The sequence below is a fragment of the Macaca nemestrina genome, chromosome 8 (genome assembly GCF_043159975.1).
Source record: "Macaca nemestrina isolate mMacNem1 chromosome 8, mMacNem.hap1, whole genome shotgun sequence".
NCBI lineage: Eukaryota > Metazoa > Chordata > Mammalia > Primates > Cercopithecidae > Macaca > Macaca nemestrina.
The window spans coordinates 85,934,596-85,960,190 of NC_092132.1; the positions used below are offsets into that span (position 1 = coordinate 85,934,596).

The 25,595-nt window shown below is 37.9% G+C and overlaps 1 long non-coding RNA gene across 1 annotated transcript in view; it reads right to left on the bottom strand.

Moving 5' to 3' along the window:
- Window positions 1-22,817: 22,817 nt before the first annotated feature.
- The window catches only part of LOC105482237 (uncharacterized), a 45,668-nt gene continuing 42,890 nt past the window's right edge, over window positions 22,818-25,595 (bottom strand). The window contains exon 3 of the long non-coding RNA XR_987483.3: window positions 22,818-24,998. This is a non-coding gene — a long non-coding RNA (uncharacterized lncRNA). The remainder of the gene's footprint in view (window positions 24,999-25,595) is intronic.

The following is a 25,595-nucleotide window of genomic DNA, read 5'->3' on the forward strand; positions in this document are numbered from 1 at the left end:
TGTATTTTAAAAGTTGTTATGCACAAAGAAAGCATTTTCCAATTTGTCCTGACTGAGCCCAAAATCAAGCTTAGAACCTCTCCAAATTTTGAAAATCTTGTCTTAAAGATATCATGAAATTTTTTGTCTGCTAATGGAATACTCTACATAATCTATTAAATTGAAGATAGGAAATTCATATAACATTTTTATGCTCCTAATTTGAAGCATGGAATTAGGATGGAAATCCCAAATGCTTTAAAGGTGACACTTAGAAAAGTTTAACAAAGAGTCATAAATCCAACAACAAGGATGGCTAGATCACCTTCTTTCTACTAACAGAAAATAGCTTTCCAGCACATAAACAAAATTCAGTCTTCATTCTGCCAACTCAACCACCCAACTAGTAGATTTTGTAAAGTGGAAAAAATTGGAAGAGCTAATTGAAAGATTTTTTATTAAAGCAATGTAAGTAGTATAAATACTTAACATAGACTGCTTTGTGTTATTGTTAAAATTTTACCTCACTTTGCATATTTAAAGCATAGATTTTTAGAAAATTATAATGCCATTTTATTAAACTTAAGTATAGATTGACTCTGGGGTAAATCAAATATGATGCCATAGCTTAAACTGAGCAGGGCATTGTTGAGGACTATTTTCTGTGCAATCACAAAATGATGAAGATCTGTGTATTACGCCAAGTGTGTCATATGAAAACTATACATAGCCTGTAGGAGCTTATGATCATAAGACAAAACTAAAAAAATACCCAGGAGTCATGATGGACATAAGTAATAAGGGATTATTAGTACTTTTTTAAAAAATTGAAAAAATATTGTCAAGTGTTGAAATAGATTAACAAATGATTCTAGTCTCGGCTAAGACGGGCAAATCTGTGGTTACATTCTATTTCCTGGAAGGAACTTTGACTATTCTCTAATATGCTCATTTAGTTGTCAATAGATAAGTAATAATCTGTATTATCTGCTTTGTAGTAAAATACTTTGTTTAATTATGACACATAAAATACCTATTAAAGTATACACACAGAAAAGGGTACAAATAATATGTGGATAGTTTAATGAATTATCACAAAATGAACCCATCCATGTAATACCTCAGAAGTCAAGAAATAGAACATCTTCAGCACTCCAGGAGTTCTCTTGTGACCACTCTTTCCTCAATAAAGGGAACCCCTATCTTGATGTCTAATACCAGATACTGGTTTTTACCTGTGCTCCAATGTTGTATAAGGGGAATCCTACAGTTTGAGTTGTTTTATGTATTTTTGTCATCCTATGTCATATTCATGAGATTCATCGATAATTACTTTATATAAGTTTGTTCATTTTCATTGATGTATGGTATCCCTTTGCATGAATAAAGTGCAGTTTATTTTCCCATTTTTCTGTTTATGGGTATATGAGATGTTTGCAGTTTGGGACGATTGTGACTTTTTATTTATGCCTTTTTGTACACATATATATGTATTTCTTGTGGGAATATAACTAAGAATAAAACTGTTAGGTTGTAGAACATGTGTGCCTTCAAATTTAGTAACTATTGCCTAACAATTTTTCAAATGCATTATACAATTTTTGTTCTACCAGCAGAAGAGCATCACAGTTAGCTTCCCATCCTCACTAACACTTGATATTGCCAGTCTTTTTATTTTTAGTCATACTGATGCAAGTGCAGTGGTGTCTCAAATTTTAATTCATGTTTTCCTGATAACTGCTAAGGTTAAGCACCATTTGATACCTTTATTATCTCTTTGGATACCTTCTTTTCATAAGTTCCTCTAGAAGTTTCTGGCCTATATTTAAATCTTTTCTATTTGCATTGTAGAAGCTTTACATGCATTCTGGGGACAAGCCTTCTGAGGGTTTATGTGTTGCAAAGGTCTTAGTAGAAAAAAATCTTTTTTTTTTTTTTTTCCTGTGAGACGGAGTCTCGGTCTGTTGCCCAGGTTAGAGTGCAGTGGAGATCTCGGCTCACTACCAGCTCTGCCTCCCAAGTTCCCGCCATTCTCCTGCCTCAGCCTCCCAAGTAGCTGGAATTACAGGCGCCCACCATCATGCCCGGCTAATTTTTTTTGTATTTTTAGTAGAGACGGGGTTTCACCGTGTTAGCCAGGATGGTCTCGATCTCCTGACCTTGTGATCTGCCCGCCTAGGCCTCCCAAAGTGATGGGATTACAGGCGTGAGCCTCTGTGCCTGGTCGAAAAAAATCGTGTTTTATCAGTGTTTTCCTCTATGACCAGTGATTTATTTTTCTTATTCAGGGCATACTTACCTACCTTATAACTTTGAAATACTCCACTATATTACCTTCTAGAAACTTTATTGCTATACTTTCAATATTTAGGGCAACAATATACCAGAAATTGATTTTTATCTATGATGTAATTTCAAGCCAAGTTTTGTTTTTGTGTATGTATATGCCCAATTGACCCATTTATTGAAAGACTGTCCATTGCTCGCTTTTCTGCAAAGGTACCATCAATATAAGTCAAGTGACTTCATATATATCTGTATATTATATCTGAACCCTCTATTCTGTTCCATTGGTTGCTTTGTCTTTCTTTGTGCCAATACCAAGAGGTGACAATGTGTTAGCAGCCCTCACTCTCAGCGCCTCCTTGACCTCGGCATCCACTCTGGTGGCACTTGAGGAGCCCTTCAGCCCGCCACTGCACTGTGGGAGCCCCTCTCTGGGCTGGCTCAGGCCAGACCCGGCTCCCTCTGCTTGCTGGGAGGTGTGGAGGGAGAGGCGCAGGTGGGAAAAGGGCTGCACGCTGCGCTGGCGGGCCAGCGCAAGTTCTGGGTGGGTGTGAGCTCCGCGGGCCCCTGCACTCAGAGCAGCCAACCGGCACCGCTGCCCTGGGCAGTGAGGGGCTTAGCACCTGGGCCAGCAGCTGCAGAGAGTGCGCTGGGTCCCCCAGCTGTGTGGCCCGCCTGAGCTGCACTCGAATTCTAGCCAGGCCTCAGATGCTTCCCCACAGGACAGGGCTCGTGACCTGCAGTCTGGCACCCCCGAGCCTCCCTCTCCCACCATCCCCCTCACTAGGTGGGCTGCCCACGCCTCCCCGAGGAGCACCGCCCTCTGCACTGTGGCACTGGGTCCCATCAACCGCCCAAGGGCTGAAGAGTGCCGGTTCATGGCACTGGACTGGTGGGCAGCTCCGCCTGCAGCCAGGGTGAGCGATCCACTGGGTGAAGCCAGCTGGGCTTCTGAGTCTAGTGGGGATTTGGAGAACCTTCATGTCTAGCTGAGAGACTGTAAATACACCAATCAGCACTCTGTGTCTAGCTCAAAGTTTGTAAATACACCAATCAGTACTCTGTATCTAAGTACCCTAGTGGAGACTTGGAGAACTTTTCTGTCTAGCACTCTTGTGTCTAGCTAAAGGATTGTAAATGCACCAATCAGTACTCTGTGTCTAGCTCAAAGTTTGTAAATACACCAACCAGTAGTCTGTATCTAGCTAACCTAACGGGGACTTGGAGAACTTTTCTGTCTAGCACTCTGTGTCTAGCTCAGGGATTGTAAATACACCAATCAGCACCCTGCCAAAACAGACCAATCTGCTCTCTGTAAAATGGACCAATCAGCAGGATGTGGGTGGGGTCAGGTAAGGGAATAAAAGCAGGCTGCCCTAGCCAATCAGTGGCAACTTCCTGGGGTCCCCTTCCAGACTGTGGAAGCGTTGTTCTTACACGCAAGAAGTCTTGCTGCTGCTCACTCTATGGGTCCACACTGCCTTTATGAGCTGTAACACTCACTGCAAAGGTTTGCACCTTCACTCCTGAGACCAGAGAGACCACCAACCCACCAGAAGGAAGAAACTCTGAACACGTCTAAACATCAGAAGGAACAAACTCCGGACACACCATCTTTAATAACTGTAACACTCACCACCAGGGTCCGCAGCTTCATTCTGGAAGTCAGCGAGACCAAGAACCCACCAGTTCCGGACACAATACCACATTGTCTTTATTAAGATAGCTACAAAGCCGAGACGGGTGGATCACGAGGTCAGGAGATCGAGACCATCCTGGCTAACACGGTGAAACCCCGTCGCTACTAAAAAAATACAAAAAAACTAGCCGGGCGAGGTGGCGGGGGCCTGTAGTCCCAGTTACTCGGGAGGCTGAGGCAGGAGAATGGCGTAAACCCCAGAGGCGGAGCTTGCAGTGAGCTGAGATCCGGCCACTGCACTCCAGCCTGGGCGACAGAGCGAGACTCCGTCTCAAAAAAAAAAAAAAAAAAAGATAGCTACAAAGTAAGTATTGAAATCTAAGTAAGTGAATACTTCTATTTAGTTATCCTTCGTCAAGATTTTCTCATCCGTTTTTGGCTTTTCAATTACCATATGAATTCCAGGAAACATTTGCCAATATTCATTAATATATTTTCTGGAACATTCATTGGTATTGGGCTGAATCTGTAGATCAATCTCAAGTCTTTGAATTCCTGGGGAAGCCATTTGGCTCTATAGTTTTCTATATTTCCTTTCTTTAATTCCATTGAGATTTAACTTGCTGTTCTAAGTTCTTTAGATAGCTAATAAAAATTGATTCTAACCTATCTTGCCTTCTGATATATGACTGTGTACTTTGCTCTAATCATGGCTTCAACTGTATCCAACAAGTTTTGATATGCTTTTGATATGATTGAAATCTTTCAAAATTTGTTGAAACCTACTTTGTTGCCTAGTATATGGTCAATTTTTGTAGATGTTCCATATGTAATTAAAAAGCATATATATCACAGTTGTTACATGCAATGTTGTATTAATACATATATCATTTATATCAATGTTGTTTGTTCTGTTATTTAAATCTTCTACATCCTTACTGATTTTTTGTCAGGATGTTCTCCTAGTTACTGAAAGATGTGTTATAATCTTCTGCTATTATTGTGAATTTATTTACTTCTTATTTTAGGTCTGCCAATTTTTACTTTACATATTTGCTAAATTAGGTGTACATTTATGATTATTAAATCTTTTTAGTAAACCTTTTCATTATTATAAAAAGACTCATTAATCTTTAATATATTTTAGATACTGTTTACATAACATAATATATCTGTCAATTTAATTTCAATACTTCTGACATCCTATATTCAAATGGGTCGCTTATAAGCAGCAAATGGTAGGTATTTTTTAGATCTGAAAATTTTTGCCATGTAATTAATATATTTAGTAAATATTTAATGTGATTGCTGAAATTTGAATGTTTAAATTTACCAAGTTACTATTTGCTTTCACTTTCTATTTGTTCCAACAGTCATTCATTCCCCCTTTTCCTTTTTACTTGTATTATTTTAACTCAAATATGTAATTTTATTATTTCATTTACTCATTACAACTTGTTATACATCAATTTACTATTTTACTAGTAGTTATTCTAAAAATCACATACATTTTTAGCTTACAAATGTCTATCATAGATTAATACTCATGATTTCGTAGATAATTAAACTATATTAAAACTCTTAGCATTATATACTCCATCATATGTTGTGTATTATATATTTTAATAGTCAATTTATTATTATTACATATATGCCAATGTTAATTCACATTTATCTATATATTTGCAACTTATCCTGCCATCATTTTTTCCTGTGTCTCTAAATTGCCATAAAAAATCATCCCTCTGGCCAGGCCCAGTGGCTCACGCCTGTAATCCCAGCACTTTGGGAGGCCGAGGTGGGCAGATCATGAGGTCAGGAGTTGGAGACCAACCTGACCAACATGGTGAAACTGCGTCTCTGCTAAAAATACAAAAATTAGCTGGGTGTGGTGGCGGCCACCTGTAATCCCAGCTTCTCAGGAGGCTGAGGCAGGAGAATTGCTTGAACCCAGGAGGCAGAGGTTGCAGTGAGCCAAGATCACACCACTGCACTCCAGCCTGGGTGACAGAGTGAGACTCTGTCTCAAAAACAAACAAACAAAATCGCTTCTACATAAGGAAAATTGTTCATTTTAATTTTAATTTGGGTTTGCTACTGATAAATGTTCTTAGTTTTTATATGCCTGAAAATGTTTATTTTCCTCTAATTTTTGTAGGGTACTTTCAGTGAATATATACTCTAGGTTACTGTTTGGAGGTTATTCTTTTCATTGAGTTGCTTTTCAGATTTTTTTTTAATACTTAGAGCTAATTGTTATATGTTATGTGTCTATTACACATTATTGCTAAAATATTGTACTATATATATTGCTGAGAAAATATATATGTGTATGTTTTCCAATCACAATATTAATATATCACTGCTGTTTGCTCCCAATGTTGTGGCCTGGTAAGCTACATAACACCCACTTCATCCTGAATGGTTTGGCCTACTTGGTCATTGATGGCCCAAAGTCATGTGTTCTGTTTCTATTTGGATCTTTTAGCAAAGTAGTAGTTGTTTACCAAACAGAAACTGAGCTTCTAGAAAATACAGCATGATTTTATTTTAAAGCACTAGAGCCCTATTCCGTTATTCTCGAGTGGGTAATTGTTAGATGCTCCAAAAAGAATTCCGAGTTGCCACAAAGTTCAGCTGGATTCTCTCTGCAGTATGGATCTACCGCAGAGCCTTCTCTGGCAGGTTACTTGTTATATTGATCAGAGCTGCACACCCACATGTGGGATATGTTGTTTCCAAAATACAAAGAGGACAGCCATGCCTTGGGGTTCTTTTTTAGTGACATATGGGGCAAGATCCAGCAGCAGATTTTACACTTTGGAGTTCATATTCCTACATAGCACAGACCAGTGGAATGTGTATTTTTGTGGGATTTACCTTCCACCATCTAAGTTAAGAGGTGTCTTAACGAAGGTAGGTAGGAGGAGGATTGTACTTCTCAAACTTTCCAGCTGAAGAACCACTTGGTTTTTTTTTTTTTTTTTTTTTAATTTTCCTCAATTCACCGTGGGCTGATACATTTTAATCTACAAAATCCTATGCTTGAATGTTCTATCAATGTCAAATTGCTACAAAAGTTTCCAAATGTTTTTTTCACACAACGTACTTATCTTGCCATGAACTGATAACACAAAGTTTACAGCCTAACACCTGGAGTACCTACTATGTGCCAGATTCTATTCTAGACACTGTGGATTAAAAGAACAAAACAAACAAGGCCCCTGCTCTCAAGGTGTTTATGTTCCAACAGAGGAGAAAAAAAATAGAAATATAAATAATGTAATATCAGGTGGCAATGAGTATTATAAAGAAAAAGTAAGGCACTATCAAAATATAAAGAATCAGCCAGGCGCGATGGCTCATGCCTGTAATCCCAGCACTTTGGGAGGCGGAGGCGGGCGGATCACGAGGTCAGGAGATCGAGATCATCCTGGCTAACACGGTGAAACCTCCTCCTCTACTAAAAATACAAAAAAAATCAGCCGGGCGTGATGGCGGGCGCCTGTAGTCCCAGCTACTTGGGAGGCTGAGGCAGGAGAATGACGTGAAGCTAGGAGGCGGAGCTTGCAGTGAGCGGAGATCGCGTCACAGCCCTCCAGCCTGGGGGACAGAGGGAATCTCCGTCTCAAAAAAAAAAAAAAAAAAAAAAAAGGGGGGGTGGAGTGGGTGCTACTTTAAATAGACTTATCGAAAGAATTCTCTTATCAAGTGGCATTGGAAGGAGACTAAATGAAGTGAGCAAACAATCCAAATGAAGATTGTAGAAATGAGTATCTTTAGTATTTTCTAGGACTAGGAAAAAGGCCCATGTGACTGGAGAAAAGAGAGGAGAAAAGTGGTGGAAATTGAGGTTGGCCCTGTTGGGCTGGGAGCTATTTTAACACCTTGGATTGTTGTCTGATGTTGTTCTTACTGTTTAAAGTGTGATATGAAAACAATGACAATCTATTTACGTTTTTAAGGTTAACTTCAGCTAAGGTGTTATGAATAATTGGGTTTGAGAGCTTAATCATGGTATATATGATCTGTAAGAACCTTGTATAAAGCAAATTAATTTCAACATATTAGTGTCAGTGAGCTGGGATTACATAAGTCGATGGCTGAATAATCTGAATTTTTTAAAAAGCTTCTTCTATAGCCATATATACGTGGAACAATGAAACTTTCAATTTCTTAAATGGTCTAAGCCATTTCTTCCCTCCAACATTTAAGTTAACAGATCACCATATGGAGTCAGCTTCCAGAGACAGGACAACTTCTAACACAGTTAGGGATGAAGCCATCTATCTCTTGAACTCCTCTGGGTTTGGGGAAAAGGGTTCACTGCTCCCTTCTCTCTCCTGCTGTTGCTGCTGGAGGCAGTCTGTCTGCCTTAAGCCTCCTGTAGCGAATCCATTTGTTTAAAACTCTTTTCCATTGATTGTTATTGCTTAGAGTTGTTTTTCTTTTTTAATTTTATTATTTTTCAAGCCTGACATTCAAACTCTATTGAAAATGTAAAGGGATTAAGTGGTTAATTTTATGTTGTATAAATTCCACCTCAGTTAAAATGTATGAAGGAAAAAATGTAAAGGGGAAATAATATATGTATATTTTAAATGGAGCTCTAATATTTGGTTAGACTACATCTGCAGTATTTGTGGAAAATGCTGCTAGTCAGATTAATTGTACTTAAATCATGGTTATTCCCCCAGAGTGCATTATAAACATTCAGTAAAACAATACTTCTCTCAAACAATTATATTGAGCTTTACTGGGGGAGCTTTCACTACACTAAGCCAATTTTCTGAGGAATAATTTAGCAGGAAAGTTATTTCACGAAAATCAAAAGAATATATTTTGCTGCACTTAGTTTTGCTCTCGTTTTGATAAAAAAGTGAGAGCTGTTTACCTGAAGCTAAAGTCAGCTATCAATTTTAAAAATTGATAATCTCCTTCTATTTTTTAAGGTGAGATAGGGGGCTACAGAGCAATCTAGATGTAAAGTTATATGATTTGATGTTCCAGAGGTATCTTAAAATCTCACAGGTTTTCATGACTAGACCTGCCCACATCGTCTTCTGGAAGAGTGAATTCCCACAACCTACCAGAGGGTAATAAAAGCCAGAACTCTTGCCCATCCCTGATGGGAACTCAACTGTCCCTGACCCAGATGAGGAAGGGAAGGGAAGAGGTGGGGGTCGGGAACCTTGAATGTGGGAATTGTGAATTGGGACAGAGAGACTACAATTAGTCTTTGTTCAGTGCCAAACTGGAAGAGACTCTAGTACCGGTGCCCATGTGATCAAATTTCGGCATAGAAGTCATGAAAAATAAAAATGCATAGAAATCATGAGAAAATCTTCAAAGGAAGTGAAAATCTGAAACAATGCTCAGAAGAGATCTGGAGGTCCCAGAGAGACAGAGCCTGACAGCCTCTCATGAGGTCCATTTGCATTTTCGTCACGTGTGTGACTCTGAGATTGAAGAAACAAAATATAAACTTTATTCTCTACCCTATTTCCTTCAATACATTCACTCTATGAGACTCTAGGTCCCACTAGGCTCAGAGTCAAAACTACCAAGCAATTTAAAACATTGATTTTTTTTTTCACCCTTAATCTATAACTAAGTATTTTCTGAATCCAAATCAACAACTTTTGTCCTGCCACCTACAAAAACAGCCAATTCACATAGATGGTTTGCTTTTTTCAAGGCCTTCCATTGGTTAGAAATTCAAAACTAAAGATTGATCAGAACAGAATCAATGCTGCTTGGGAGACAGGAAGTCATAGTGCTAAATGAACATCTGTTTATCTTGATGAATTATCCATGTGAAACTCAGAAATTGTTCAGACATTCTGATTTTATTGTGGTGGTGGAGGTGTTTAATTGATTTAGGATTAATTAATTTTCCTGTCATCTCCCTAATTTCCACTTATCTGCTGTTTAGGAACGTTTCCTATTGATTACATAGCATAAAACTCATAGGTTTTTTCCCTATTTTTCAAATTATTATTTTACACGTTTGGATAAGGAAAAGTGAACTTCAGAAACACAAATGCAAATGCTTGAGCACGTACACAGGTGAAGGTGGCATTGCTAAGTCATTGGGACAAATATTTGTGCCAGCCACCCAGTGAAAACAGAGATGGCTTTGTGCCCTCTCTGATAGATAATACATTTGTTAAAGAAGATGATAGGAATGTCATATTTTCATTCGGCACATAAATAAAATAAAAATGTTATAGAATTGCATAAACTGGTGATCTTCCACTGGGGTATGAAGGTCATTCCTTCATGAATACAGAAATCTTCCACATCTGAGCATAAACTTGCAAATGCATTATGTAACATAATATACTGTATGTTTATACTTTATACATTTTAATGAAATATTAAACAGGCTTATTTTGAGTTCATAATATAAATTGCAGTAGAGGTCATGACAGTAAAATGAATGCAATCATTTCCCTGGAACAGTTCTTTTAAAACCTCACACTTCTTCTATAACCTAGGAATAGTCTAGGTAGTTGCTCAAAATAATACAACTATAGAAATTCCTATCATCATATCTTTCTTCTCATTTTTCCCTCTCCACCCCCATTAGTATCAAGAAATACAAGTCCCCAAACATCTGCATGTCCCTCTAACCAGCTTCCTCATTCATAAGGTCAGAAGCAAATTGGCTACAAAAGATTTTTCTAAGGTGAGAAGACATCTTATGGAAGAAAATCATCTAGATGTCTATTTCCTCCCATTTCTTCATATTAAAGAGTTCTGCTGCACAGTAGGCATAAAATTAATAGGCAGTTTACATAACATTTGCAATAAATTGCCAGATAAAAAAGCTTTCTCAATTGTGTGACTCTGAGATTGAAGAAACAAAACTATAAACTTTATTCTTTACTTGCATCGCTGCCAGCATGTTGTCTAAAACATCTGCTGGGGTAATATGTCATATGCAATAGCCTGTGCAGGTTAGGCCAGGACGTAATAGAAGTAAATGTATTTTTAAATGCCAGGTTTTAAAAGAAGACAGACCGACTTTGTATCTCATTATAAGTGAAATGACTTTTCGTGTCATCCCATCAGTAGTCACAAAGCTTTGGGGAGAGTTTCAAAGGTCAATATCCATAACTCTTTATTCTTTACTCATTCACTATTTTCTCATGAGGGAAATGCAGGAAGACTGTTTTCTAAGTGGACTTGCATTTCATCCAACAAATGAAAAAACTTTGTTGCTCCAAGTTTCTATATATGCCAACAATCCCTTCAATTTAATATATACCGTTACCAAAACAAAACATCACAGAGAGAAAACTCTTAAACTCTATTTCCTTCCTTATTTTCAAAATATATGATTGCATGAAATATACCTAAAATAATCCAAGAGTATACCTACAGTTTCTCAAGGTAAATGGGAATGGTATGTCCTTTCTTTAGAACTGCAAGTGGGGAAACATGTTTTGTAATTTTTAGCCAGTACATCATCATCCAATAAACTCCACCAAAAACAGTTAATAGGCTTAGTAATGCAAAGTAGTTACATCCAATAGAAAACAAAGGTTCCAGGCTGTTGCCAAGTTGTTAATTCATTACTTCACTTAACAACAATATTACTGGACCTCTCCTATGGGCTAGGCTGGTTCTAGCTCTGGACACAGAAAAGAGACCAAGGCCATCAGCCTCTGCCTTCATCCAGAAGATGGTGACAAATAAGCAAATAAATATAAAGGACAATATATTTGGATTATAGAATGAAAAAAAAAATCAAGATTGTTAGGTCCTTCTATTAACTATTCTCAACTCATGTTTTAATTAGTAAACTCAGACAGAAAAATAAAAGGGGAACTTGATATGGTAAAGTCAATTGTGCTGTTGCAGGTGAGGCAACCCTCTTATGGAGGTCTCAGCATTACAGTTACACACCAGCAGGTTGGGGCTGCAACATACTTTGGTAGATAAGAATCATTCCAAACCAATTTTTTAAAACATTTTTCTTTTCACCCCTCATTACCCACCCCACCCCCAAATTAACTTCTTTGTCTACATGAACTGCCAGTCCCATTGCAGGACAACTATTAAGAGACCCTGGTAATATCGCCAACCAGGCTCTCTAATTTCCACTGTTCTGTACTTCTCCTTTCCATAAAGACTCATGTGCTCTCTGTTGTTTTCCCCCAAGTACCCTGCTGGATCAATAGCTGTATAATCCAATAATATGGTTCAAGATAAAGTGCAAATGGCAGAGAGTGGTTTTTAATTGGTTAACCCTATCAAGGGCTTCCAATAGCTCAGCGTAAACAAAGGTTAATGATGTCAGCATTCCAGAAATTATGCCAGAGACAATGGGAGAGTTATCTGTGGCAAATGAGGCTTTTAAGGTTTGCCCAGAGAAAAGCTACCAGAGCACCAGCCCTCCTTTATAAGTAACACTGCCCTGTATCATTGCCTGCTGATCAAGAATTATTTGGAGCACAACTAAACATTCTGTACCTACTGAAACAATGCAACACAAATTCCACAGCTTCCCTAGTGAGTATTCCCACCAAAAGCATTTAGCCTAAATTTAGTCAAATATTTAGATCTAACTTCCTGACTAAGAGAAATATGGAAGAAAGAGAAATAAGTTGAACCAGGGTGTCCAAGGGAGAGAATAGAGTCATAGGTTCTTAGTTTCTGTTCCTGCTTGGGCCGGTAAAGCCCTTTTCTCATTCCACTTTTCCACTTGTCACTAAAGACAGAAACTAGAAAGCATGGCTTCAGGCTGCTAAAAGCCTAAAACAAACAGAAAAAAACAGAACAACAACAACAAAATAAGACAGATTGGACAAGCTTGAGTTAAAACCATGAGGAAACTGTCAGACAAATCAAAGGTAAAAACATTCTAAAAGACAATGGGCTGATCTTTCAAAAAGTCAATGGATTATTTATGCATAGAAAATAGATCCTTATACATTCAGAGGCTAATAAACTAGAGTAGCCATTATCCTTGAACACTGCTGATTTTATTTATTTTTTAAGAAATGATTCTGAAGGAGACCAGGTGAGGTGGCTCACACCTGTAGACCCAGCACTTTGGGAGGCCAAGGTGATTGGATCACTTGAGCCCAGGAGTTCCAGACCAGCCTGGGCAACATGGCAAAACCCCATCTCTACAAAAAATAGAAAAATTAGCCAGGCGTGGTGTTGCACACCTGTAGTCCCAGTTACTCGGGAGGCTGAGGCAGGAGGATCCGTTGTGCCCAGGAGGTCGAGGCTGTAGTGAGCTGAGATCGTGCCACTGCACTCCAGCCTGGGTGACAGAGTGAGACCCTTTCCCCCAAAAAAAGAAAAAAAAGAGATTCTCAAAAGTACTTTTATGACAACTGCTGCAATTTAAATGTAGGTTGAAGAGTAGATGATATTTTTGAATTACCATTAATATCGTTAGCTGCGATAATGGCAATGTGTTGAAGTGGTCAATATCAATATATTTTGGGAAGTGTTTATTGAAAAGGGTCATGAGAGGCGTGGCACAGTGACTGACACCTGTAATCCCAGCACTTTGGGAGGCCAAGGCAGGCAGATCACTTGACATCAGGAGTTCGAGACCACCTTAGCCAACATGGTGAAACCCTGTATCTACTAAAAATACAAAAATTAGTGGGGCGTGGTGGCATATGACTGGTGGTGCAAATGTAAAATGTTGCTTATCTGAAATTACCATGAAACTATAAACTATCTCCTCTGATAATTAGACTTTACAGAATATAAATAGATTTTTCCTGAATTTAGGTCATTCTTATAAATAATAATGTGACATTAATGATAGAATTGAGAATTGAGTTAGGCTGATGTTGACATATGTTCTAGAATTTATCATCCTGAAAATCTGCCTGGTGTCAACTCGATCTGAATCAATTTTTTCCTTCATTCCTTCAGTGGTATTTGTTGGGCATGTGCTTTGTGCCAGGTGTAGCACTGGGTTCCAGGAATGAATGCTCAAGAGGCTGGATGAAAGGAAAGCTGGGGAGAGGGTGGTCAGTTTTGGGTAGCTCCGAAACCTGCTAAACCTCATAATCACTTGAGAGAATTTTTGTTAAAAAAAAAAAAATATATATATATATATATATATACATACATACACACACACACACACTATGTATGTGTGTATATATGTGTATATATATTTGGGGGTCAGGTATACAGATCTCTTAGGACTGGCAAAGGATCTCCAGCTCAAGTCCCAGGGATTCAAGGTAGCTGATGTAGAGGCCAGCATTTGGGAAGCAAGAGAAAGAGGCTCACAAGATGCCTGACCTCCCTGGGGAGTTTGGGGGAAATTCAGCAGGAGTATTTCTTTAGTTAAACCTTGGAAGACAAAAAGGAATTTGGTAAATAGGCAAAGAGTGTGGGGCCTCAGATATTTTAAATATGTGTTCTGCAAAGATAATGGTGTTTTCAAAGCAGAGAAAAGTTACATTGTTGAGGTCAATTTTTTTGTTTTTATTTTTGTTTTTAGACAGGGTGTCGCTCTGTTGCCCAGGCTGGAGTGCAGGGGCGCAATCTCGGCTCACTGCAACCTCAGCTTCCCAGGTTCAAGTAATTATCCTTCCTCATTCTCCAGAGAAGCTGGGACTACAGGTGTGCGCCACCACGCCCGACTAATTTTTGTATTTTTAGTAGAGACAGGGTTTCAATACATTGGCCAGGCTGGTCTAGAATTTCTGACCTCAAGTGATCCCCCCACCTCCACCTCCGAAAGTGCTGGAATTACAGGCATGAGCCACCACGCAAGCAGAGATAAATTTTAGTAAAAAAGATCATGAGTACAGTGATGGATAGGTTGATGACATGACCATATGAAAAGCTCTCTTACCATGCTCTCATTGACAAGACAGTAATAATGGGGGTCAGATATCACTGCTGTCTTCTATTTGACTAGTCTTTAAAAGAAAGTAGAGAAGAAATTCTAACATACAATCCAAGCCTGCCTGTCTTCAAATTCCTGCTCATTAACTTAACAGTTGAATGACTTTGGGCAAGTTAAGTTCTATGTGCTTGAGTTTCCTTAAAAATACTTCATAGTAATGTTGTTAAGAGGTTTAAATGACTTAACACATATAAAGGGCTTAGAATAGTGTGTAGGGAAGTATTATGCAATAAATATTAGTAATCATCAAACTATTAAATGTGCAAGGTTGAGATAGCTTCAGTTCTTACTGTCACATTGATCAAATATATCATTTTATGACTGATTTTTAAATAATGTTCTTTTTTATAGTTTAAACTTTTATTTTAGATTCAGGAGGTACACATGCAGATTTGTTACATGGGAATATTTTGTGATGCTGAGGTTTGGGAGCATAGTACCCAATCATTAGTTTTTCAACCTACACTACTACCTCCTTCCCCTTTCTAGAAGTTCCCAGTGTGGACTCAATGTTTAGCTCCACTTATAAGTGAGAACATATGGGCCGGGCACGGTGGCTCACGCCTATAATCCCAGCACTTTGGGAGGCTGAGGCAGGTGGATCACTAGAGGTCAGGAATTCAAGACCAGCCTGGCCAACATGGTGAAACCCCATCTCTACTAAAAATAGAAGAATTATCCGGGCATGGTGGCACATGCCTGTCGTCCCAGCTACTCAGGAGGCTGAGGCAGGAGAATCGCTTGAACCCAGGAGGCGGTGGTTGAAGTGAGCCGAGATCGTGCCATTGTACTCCAGCCTGGGCAAAAAGAACAAAACTTCATCTCAAAAAAATAAAAAATAAAAATAAAAACGGTAAGAACATTAGTATTTGGTTTTCTGATTTTGCTTTAATTCGCTTAGGATTCTGGCCTCCAGTTCCATCCATTTTGCTGCAAAGGACATGATATCATTCTTTTTATGGCTGTGTCACATTCCATGGTATATATGTACCACATTTCCTTTATCCAGTCTACTACTGATGGGCACTAGGTTAATTCTATGTCTTTGCTATTGTGAATAGCACAACAATGAACATGCAAGTGTGTGTCTTTTTGGTGGAACTATTTATTTTCCTTTGGGTGTATACCCGGTAATGGTATTACTGGGTCAAACAGTAGCTCTTTTTTAAGTTCTTTGAGAAATCTCCAAATTTCTTTCCACAGTGGCTGAACCAATATACATTCCCACCACCAGTTTATCATTGATAGGCATTTAGATTGATTCCATGTCTTTGCTATTGTGAACAGTGCTGTGATGAACATGCAAATGTATATGTCTTTATGGTAGAATAATTTATATTCCTGTTGGTATATACCCAATAATGGGATTGCTGGGTCAAATGGTAGTTCTGTGTTTAGCTCTTTGAGGAATTGTCACACTGCTTTCTATGATGGCTAAACTAATTTATACTCCCACTAGCAGTGTATAAGCGTTCCCTTTTCTCCAGAACCTTGCCAGCATCTATTATGTTTTTTTACTTTCTAATAATATCCATCTAACTGGTGTGAAATGGTATCACATTGTGGTTTTGATTTGCATTTCTGTAATATCAGTGATATTGAGCTTTTTTTCATATGATTGTTGGCCACATGTATGTCTTCTTTTGAAAAGTGTCTGGTCAAGCCCTTTGCCCAATTTTTAATGGGGTTGTTTTTCTCATGTAAATTTGTTTAAGTTCCTTGTAGATTCACTACAATAGATTCTATTAGACCTTTGTCAGATGCATAGCTTGCAAAAATTTTCTCCTGTTCTGTATGTTGTCTGTTTACTCTGTTGATAATTTCTCCTGCTGTGCAGAAGCTCTTTAGTTTAATAATGTCCCATTTGTCAATTTTTCTTTTTATTGCTATTGCTTTTGGCATTTTCATCATGAAATCTTTGTGCAGTCCTACATCCAGAATGTATTTCCTAGATTAGCTTCCAGAGTTTTTATAGGGTTCAGTTTTACATGTAAGTCTTTAATCCATTTGAGTTGATTTTTGGACCTATGTTGTAAAGAAGGGGTCCAGTTTCAATCTTCTGCATATGGCTAGCCAGTTATCCCAGTGCCATTTATTGAATACAGAGCCCTTTCCTCATTGCTTGTTTTTGTCAACTTTGTTGAAGATCAGATGATTAGAGGTGTGCAGCATTATTTCAGTGCTCCATATTTTTAATTGGTCTATGTGTCTATTCATGTACCAGTACCATGCTGTTTTGGTTACTGTAGCCTTGTAATATAGTTTGAAGTTAGGTAATGTGATGCCTGCAGCTCTGTTCTTTTTGCTTAGGATTGTCTTGGTTATTTGGATCCATGTGAATTTTACAGTAGTTTTTTCTAATTCTATAAAGAGTGTCGTTGGTAGTGTGATAAGAATAGCACTGAATCTATAAATTGCTTGGGGCAGTATGGCCATTTTAACAATATTGATTCTTTTTATCCATGAATGTGGAATGTTTTTCCATTTGTTTGTGTCATCTCTGATTTCTTTGAGCAGCATTTTGTAATTCTCATTGTGGAAATCTTTCGCCACCCTAGTGAGCTATATTCCTAGATATTTTATTCTTTTTGTTTTTTGAGAAGTGTCTGTTCATGTTCTGTGTTCATTTCTTAATGGGGTTATTTGGTTTTTGCTTGTTGATTTGTTTATGTTCTTTATAGATTCTGGATTTTAGACCATTTTTGGATACATAGTTGGCAAATATTTTATCCTGTTCTGTAGGTTGTCTCTTTATTGATATTTTCTTTTATTGTGCAGGAGCTTTTCAGTTAATTCTTAATAACTGTTCTTAAAAATACTACTGGCAATAATATATAGTATAGTATAATAGAATTACTATTTCTACTTTGTCAAAGAACATTTTAATAGACTGCCCAGTGAAGCAAATGGTGAATAAAGAAAAGCACCTTCAAAGTACTTTCAACATTTAATTCCTGCTCCCAGTGTGGTTCCTGCTAGTACTCACTCGGCTCTGAAAGTTTCACATTAAGAAGGTACAATATGCTTGGGGACATCCCCAACATTCAGTTCCAGCTGCCTCTAAGGATGCCAGAAACATCTGGGAGCTCTCTCCCAGACATCAGCTACATTTACTGGCCCCAGTAACATATGACTACATTGCCAGGATATTTGCACAGGCTTATTTGGTCTTCTGACTAAAGTACTACTCATAAATTTTTCTCTATTGTATTCTAAACTTATTGTATACTTCATAAAGAGACTGAAGAAAATTGCAGGAGGCATGGTTATTGACAAGAAAAAGGGTTTTGTGGGTTCCGTGCTGTGCAGCTCTTCAGAAGTAGGCCTAATCTGGAGCCAGTACAGAAAGTGAGTTCCACAGAGCTCAGGTCACCATTGGACTCCCATATGATGTCAGAGAGACAATAAGAAATCCCTGTCTCTTCTTGAGGGCTTATTAGGATTATTTCAATCCTTCATTTTTCTTTTTCCTGGGTCTTTCTTTTATGCTTCTTTGTTCCATGCAAGGTCTTTCTGAAAGCCCTCTTGTATAACTAGGGGGACAAAAAAGGGAAAATAAAATACTGCATAGAAAACCCATGGGATCTCTCCAGCTCGCTCTTATTTTTGCTTCCTTCTGTGTCTTTATTTTTCATCCATTCTAGCATGTTTGGAAAAGATGCATTGGATTTCAAATGTATGAGAAAAAATAAATATGCTGTAAATAATCATTCCTTTTCTCTTAAAAAAAAAAATCTCCCAGTATCTTATCCCACAAACAGGACATGACCAGCTTTATGAAGTTAATCAACTATGAGAAATAGTATAATATAATTTGCAATGCCTTTCAGAACATCAATATAAGTGGCATGAAATAATGATTTAATATTATAGAGCACTTCATTTTATCAACAAAAGTACCCATGCAGCCAGCAATGCTAACAAATGTGCACACTCAATTCAAATCTCACCACCCTGACATGTTTTTCATTATTATAATGTCAACTTCTCAAGAGCAGAATGGATAAAATGAAAGCTACCTCCAATTCATGAGTGTTTGAGGGTGGCCATCTTTCTTTCCATGCTGCCTGTGTGAAAGGCATTAATGACCTACCAGCCTCTGCTGCTTTTGGCTTTGTTCTGATGCGTGTCTCCAGCAGATACAAAGAACAGCTGGATCTTTTCCTTGCATTGTCTCTTTTACCTTGGAGAAGAACTTCCATTAGCTTTCTGATCCAAAGCCTAGGAATACATACATTCACTTCCAAAATGTACTCAAAGGCTCAAAATATATGTCTCAACCTAATTCTCTTTTTCATGAATTTTTTCTTTTTAATGTTCTAAGGATCTCAAACACCAAAAGTGTATCCAACATTGTACTTTACATTAACAATCTAGTCCGCATTCACAATACAGTCTTTCAATCCAGAAAAATGGGAAGAAGTCATTTTATTGTAAAATGCACTTGTATGCTACCTCTCTCAGTCATGAGAGAGGTGATTTTTCTACCAATTTCAGAGTGACTGATACAATATTATGTTAGACTTCGTGGAACAATATTTATATAAAATACCTTATACCATTATCAGCTTGTCTGTCAGTTAGATTGAGGATTATGCGTATGGTCACTATGTTCAAGTAAAACCCTATACCATCTTGATTATTCATATGCCGCAGCAGTGTCCCATATACTCCCAGTGCTATATATTCATTGCTGCCTAAGAAGAAAAGAATAGAAACTAACACACCATTCCTCCAATTGCAAATAAAGGGGAAGGGATACTGAGAAAACACATGCACAAGGTAATGATGGTTTTATTTTTGATGGGGGGGGGGGTTCATTTTTATCAGATTGCAAAATTATGTGTATGCCTTTCATATATACATATATAATATATGTAAGATATGTATGTGGGCTGGGCACAATAGCTCACACCTGTAATCCCAGCATTTTGGAAAGCTGAGGCAGGTGGATCACTTGAGCCCAGGAGTTCAAGATCAGCCTGGGCAACATGATGAAAACCCATCTCTGCTTAAAAAAAAAAAAAAAAATCAGCCTAGCATTTTGATGTGCATCTGTAGTCCCAGCTACTTAGGAGGCTGAGGCAGGATCACTTGAGCCCAGGAGGTTGGAGCTGCCATGAACTCTGATCTCTCACTGCACTGCAGCCTGCGTAATAGAGCAAGACCTTATCTCAAAAAAAAAAAAAAAAAAAGAATATGTGTATAAAAGAATTAGTACATATTCTATACATACTATATATAAAGATATAAAATCTTAGTGTCCAAACTATCACATCCTTGGAAATAAGATAGGTAATGTAAACGAGCTAAGATTAATACTAAAGGACTAGAGAACTAACTAGGACAAAAAACACCAAGAGGATGGGTTAATTTCAGCCCAACTGGGTTGTTACCAGTGTATCAGTGAATGGAAAGGATGTGGCCAAAGACAAAGAGGGTAATAGTTTTTAGACTCAAGTGGGTTTAAAATTATAAACTTGTGAAGCCTATCCAAGTGATCGAACATCAAATGGAAGGTAGGGTTCAAATCTCTGAGGAATTAGGAATCCCCAAAAGAAAGGGGATTCAACAATTTTCAGCATCCTAGTCAAAAGACAAATTCAGCACCAGGGACCTGGACAGTTGGGCACTCATGAGGTCCCTGATCACACTAACAATGAGCACTAAGGGTTTCCAGAAGGTACCTGCTATGGGAGAAGGAGCCCTATAGACTGTCAGACTCAGATGTTGATGATTCCTGGGCCTCATTGCATCTGAGGAAGTAGATTTTAATCACTCTCAGCTGGGGCAGCCAGCCTCGGCTGTGGCACTCTTGGAGGAGGAAAAAAAAAAAAAAACATGCAGGACCTGAACAAATGAAAGTAAAATAGTAATATGTCAAGAATTATGGTGAATATTTAGATGCAGCACACCCAGACACATTTTTTTCCCTTTACACTGGGGACACCTGTAGTCCCAAGTAGTTGGGACTATGCAACTACTTGGGAGGCTGAGATGGGAGGATCACTTGAGCCCAAGAGTTTGAGGCTACAGTGAGCTATAATTACGCCATTGCATTCCTCCCTGGGTGACAGAGAGACACTCTGTCTCAAACAAAAAAAAAAAAAAAAAGAGAGAGAGCGAGAGAAAGAGAGAAAGGCTTTCCTTCAAATTACGTCTGATAAAAATCAATAGGAAAACAATCTGGTAATCAGACAGGGTCAAGGGTCTTCTCTGAGCACTTTGAATATTTCTGACTTTATATCGAGAAATACACATAGTAAATCCTGCTTGCCCAGAAGTTCACATAACAGGAGTCCAACTGGAGAGACCCTTAGTCAATTAAATAAAAGACCATACGCCTGTAATCCCAGCACTTCGGGAGGCCAAGGCAGGTAGATCACAAGATCAGGAACTGGATCCCATACTGGCCAACATGGTGAAACCCTGTCTCTACTAAAAATACAAAAATCAGCTGGGCGTGGTGGTGCACTCCTGTAATCCCAGCTACTCAGGAGGCTGAGGCAGGAGAATCGCTTGAACCCGGGAGGCGGAGGTTGCAGTGAGCCAAGATTGCACGACTACACTCCAACCTGGACAACAGAGCAAGACTCCGTCTAAAAAAAAAAAAAAAGCCACCAACCTATTAGCATCATAACCTTTTATTTTCAGTTGTATCAACTCTTACTGGGCCTTCAATAACTTAAGAAAGAAAAAGTATTTCTGGGTGAAAGAATCCTAGGAAAATTGATTGATTTCTTCTTGTCATATGGCAATATTAAAGCCTGTTAAATTAAATTCTGAACAAAAATTACATAAGAAAGAGAAATATTCACCCATTCTGTTACAGCATTTCACAATGGTTGCAAATAATCAACTAGCAGAGGATTAAAGGCAAACCCTTAGACGCAAGGGAGTGTAGGATGATTCCATGAGATTTGTATAACTGAGAAGAAAAGTAAGTGTGTTGAGAAAAGTTCTATAGAGACTCTGCTTAGCCTCTAGCAGAGTAAGCGGGGAAAACATGCCATTCCTCCCATGGGAAATGAAGATGACCATGTACTGGGGCTCAAGGTCTGTATTGCTGAGGAGTTCTGTGTGCTTTTCATCAAGCATGGAAATGTTAGGCAAAGAAATGAGTGAAGAAAATATTTAATGAGATTCATTCTTGAAATAATGAAAACAAAGACAAGTGAGGTTCTCAGTTGCCATCTCAACAATGGAGTCAAAAATTAGGGACAATGCTGTAGGAACCATGTAGGATATTTTAGTATATGTGACTGCCTCGTATTTTTAATTTTTATTTTCTTGGGCTGTTCCTCTCAGACAATCACAGTTGGATACCTGCAGAAATGGTTATTTCTAGAATAAGCAGGAAAGTCTTTTTCTACATTTAATGTCCTGGGATGCAAAGCTCCCAAAGGAAAGACTGTGTAGCAGCAGGTTTAAATAATAAGTCAAACAAATAATTATTAACCTTTAGAGTACTTGCTAAGTATCAAGCACTATTCCAAGAGTTATATAGACAGATATATATGTAAAATATTGAAATGTATATGGATGGGAATGGGGATTGAGAGGTTCAGACACAGATGTACAAAGTCAAAGAGAAGGAACAAGCAACTGTAGCTCCTACTGCATGCCCCAGAGAGGATAGGCTATCAGAGGCAGCTGACCTTGATGGAAAATAGTCTGGGTCTTAACCATGTAATTTCCCAGTATTTGTAAACAGAACCCTTATAGTGCACTCATGTTCAGGGAAAGGGCCTGAATTTGTGACTAACTATGGTTAGTTTCCAGGTACTGGACCCCAAATCAGGAAGATTCCTAAAGCTGCAAGAGCTTCTGGCCCCTCTGATTCCCACATGGAGAGGTTGAATAGCCCCAAAAGGTGCCACTGTCTTTCAGAGAAGACGCGGACACAGTGAATCCTATAGCTGGACCAAGTAAGTGGACCTGGATTTCTTGTACTATGGAACAAAAATCAAATACATCACAATGACCTGGAACCCTTTTTCTTTCTGTCTTTTGGACCTTAAGTGCCCAGAATTGAATCATGGCAGATTGTCATGACTGGCCCAAGGAAGGCTCTTATTTCATTCTATTTTATTGCATTGCACTTTGCTTTACTTTTTTGTATACTTTTCCATCATTCTCTTTTCTTATTAGCTCATTCCCCTGTTATTATGGGCACTCCAGCCTATAATATTTAATGCATGTATTTTTAACCCAACTTTCATATCTTTATTTAGGTATATGTTACATCATACATATTTTTATATATATAGTGTATATGATATCAATTATGTATGTGTATATTACTGAAAATTTTGTTGTATAATTTGTTTAAATAATATTGTGTGATAAATCATTTTTCCCATACTTTATTTGACTTAACAATGTATCTTTGAGAACTTCCACACTGTAGTGTACGAAGTTATTTCACACTTCTGAACTCCCTCATGCACATGCCACGTTTTACCTTTCCATTCACTTTTGGCAGACACTTTATTTTGTTGTAAGTTTATTTTGTTGTAACTTTATTTTGTTGTAAGAAGGAAAATGCTTGGGAGGACAGTAAAAAGCCAACTTTTATGAATTGTAGGGACATTCTTGAAAGTGATAAGAAGGCTGTAATGATTTCCTTTAGAAAATTATCCCAGCTGTCAGTGGCTGCATTTTCCAAAATGAATTCTGCAAAAATTTGTTCTGTAAAATACAAGTAAATATTAAGGCAAACAAGAGTTTCTGCATTCTAGTAGATTTGGGAACAAGAGAGTTGAAAAAGTTAAATGCACTTTTTATCATAGGCTTTCTCTGAGTGTTTAATATCTAAATGAGCATGTGACTCTTCAAAGATAAAAAGTAATGAGATAAACTGTTGCCTAAACCCAAATCCTTATTAACCAGTGGAACTAAACATTCCATAGATCACTATTTTATTGCTGTTATCATTATTTCACTTGTTCCAGGAACACAGTGATAGTATTAGAGCAAATGAGATTTCCATCAAAACAAATTGAGCCTTGAAAATTAAGTGTCCTTTTTGAGAGGAAGCCATTTTTATTAGATTTTTGTATCATTCAATTTTTTTCTAATATGACACATTTTATGATTTCTTGATTTTTATCTTTTTCCAATAGATTAAATTACAAATTTCTGCATAAAACCACGTTTAAAAGAACCTGTGACTGACTGATTACTAAACAGTGGCTTATCCCTGGAACCTCATCATGCCTGGTGAAATCTACCAATATAGGCAAGAGTTTAATCTGCTGCAAATGGCAAACCATGGAAGTAGACTTGGAGTTTGGTAGTGAGAAGAACAGAAGTCTCTATGAGCTTGTCAGCAAGGCCCAGGGCATCTCTGTTGCCTGGAACAGCTCTGAAGATGTTGGCCACACAAGTTCTATTAATCAGCATTTGCAGAGCGAGCACTCGCATCTGAGTTCAGGGTCAGCACACTGGATTCAGTATGTTCAATCTAAAACTACACGCCATTGTTAAAAGGCAGTGCATTGTTAATAAACAGGAGAACAATTGTCCAAAAGCCTTCGAAAACTTAGGTTTTCAGGGTTTTCGTCTACTCTAAACAAAACTGGAAATTGAACTTTAGGAAGGAAATTGGGAACCATTATTTACTGTATTATATTCAAACATAAAATTTGCAATTTAATAAGTAAAGAATGGTTGTATGCATGTTGTGAAAGCAAGAAAAGATTCCAAATGAAAGACTATACATTAATGTGTTTCATCTTTATCACTTATTTCTGTAAACTGCTAAAGCTGTGCTTTATTTATTGTAGTTCATCCATATATAATTCTCTGTAGTTTAGAAAACTGCATCTAACATTTTTACCCCAACTTTATAAATTGCATTGATTTAATTCTGTCTCGTAAGCCTAAAACCATTTATTACAACAACAAAACATCCTCCCATTCTGGTGTTCCAGGAACAAAGTCTACCCGCTTACTGTGTAGGGAGCATTGACAGATGGCCAAATGGGGTGATAGCTTTGATTTTAATGTGTCTTAAGAGAGTAAATGAAGCAAAGGCAATCTTCATCTCCTGTGAAAAGTTGGATTTTTGTGTGGCTTGTCGGCAACACTGAGGTGCAATTCTCACAGCACTTCATTGATTTTCCACTCAACCATGACCATTCAAACGGCAAAAAGCAGGGTCAAAGAATTTTGAAAGTTTTTTCTGTTTATCTGTAAGAATACAAACAAAATTGACCATACTTACTTCGGTGATACTCCATGGTAGCTGATGCTAAGTCTTTATGAGTTTCACAGGTTATGAATTTTTAATTTTACATAAAATGCAGTGGTTTTGTCGGGAGAATCATTAACATCATAAAGACTGTAAGAATAAAAATTCTTCACATCTCCCCACCTGTGATTTTAGCATATATCATGGATGACAAAGCACTTTGCATTGCTTGCTTTAAGCTCTGAAAAGGGACAGACTTCAACAGCAGGACATGAAATAATGCTTGTAATAGAGCAATAAAGTCTCATTGCTGTAGGATGGCGTGTTATTCTGTACTGGGCCTCAAACCCCAATTTGACTTTAAATACAAAGCACCATTTAAATATAAAGATTAACTTCTTCATCTTCGTCTTCTGTGAGAGCATGAAAGCTTGAATAAGAATTTGCTGAAGGAAGATGTAACAGCTAAACTCTACAGAAATTTTAGCCACTAGACTAGCATTTTAAAAAGTGGAAGCCTGACATTACCAACCTTGTGTACTACAAATTTGGGTAGAATTGTACTTCTTTGGTAGTACAAAGAGTAGCTGTAGAAA